General features: G+C 34.3%; 1 non-coding gene across 1 annotated transcript; it reads right to left on the reverse strand.

Annotated features, from left to right (window-relative positions):
* Positions 1–207: 207 nt before the first annotated feature.
* TRNAP-CGG (transfer RNA proline (anticodon CGG)) lies at positions 208–279 on the reverse strand. Its single transcript has one exon. It is a non-coding gene; the product is annotated as a tRNA-Pro (tRNA).
* Between the last annotated feature and the right edge of the window lie 991 nt (positions 280–1,270).

The following is a 1,270-nucleotide window of genomic DNA, read 5'->3' on the forward strand; positions in this document are numbered from 1 at the left end:
AAATATCTCATTAAGGCACCATAATATTATAGAGCATTTAGGATCAAGGGTGTAATGCCTTAAGGCACCATAATATTATAGAGCATTTAGGATCAAGGGTGTAATGCCTTAAGGCACCATAATATTATAGAGCATTTAGGATCAATGTGATAATATTAAATTTCGCTTCTTTTTTTTTTTTTCCAAACATCTATGTGATAATTGTAGGGGGCATTTCGAGAATCGAACTCAAGACCTCTCGCACCCGAAGCGAGAATCATACCACTAGACCAAATGCCCTTGTAATGAATCTATAATTTTTAGTTGCTAGTCCATATGTTTTATGCGCCTCTATATTTAAAATTTATCCACATGTTTTTGTGCTTTAGAAGCTACTTGTGCCTTTAAGATTATGAATGACCCAGCTCAAAATTATTATGGTTGAAGCTGCATTGCCACTAGCATATGCGCATTCCTTTGGGATTTACTTTGTCCCTTTCACAATTTTACTAGTCCCTTGCTACCATACCATTTAACAATATTTATAATATTTACTTCGTCCCTTAGTCTCTTGCTACCATACCATTTAACTAATACGTTGAGCAACAATATTTATAATACGTTGAGCATTCCCTTGCTACCATACCATTTAACAATATTTATAATATTTACTTCGTCCCTTAGTCTCTTGCTACCATACCATTTAACTAATACGTTGAGCAACAATATTTATAATACGTTGAGCATTCGTTGCTACTATTTAACCGTACTTCGTCCCTTGCTACCATACCATTTAACAATATTTATAACGGGATTGCTATCTCATGCTAGAAAAAACGTGCGAGTAGATTGATAACCGAAGTAATAAGAGAATTAAGGACAGGGGCATTCTAAGATGTGAACTCAAGACCTCTCACACCCTAAGTAAGAATAATACCACTAGACCAAATTTCCCTTCTTGAACATCTATCATTTTTAGCTCTCACTCGATATGATTTTTTTTCTCAAGTTTGAAATCTATATTTGTTGGGAATTGAGGGGCTAAAAGTTCTTATTATGTGTTACCTTTGGCATATTCACAATATCATGGGAATGTATGTATTTAACTTTTGTCATTTTAATGTGTGTTTATTTACTTAATAAATATCTTCAATTCTACAATTTCTTGAAGGGGCACATTTCGAGGATTGAACTCAAGACCTCTCGCACCCAATGCAAGAATCATACCACTAGATCAAATGACCTTGTTATGCCATTTGAAACGTATGTATGAAGCCTTGAGCCTAGATAT

Source organism: Cucurbita pepo, chromosome 3 (assembly GCF_057944985.1).
Source record: "Cucurbita pepo subsp. pepo isolate OVF chromosome 3, ASM5794498v1, whole genome shotgun sequence".
Lineage (NCBI taxonomy): Eukaryota > Viridiplantae > Streptophyta > Magnoliopsida > Cucurbitales > Cucurbitaceae > Cucurbita > Cucurbita pepo.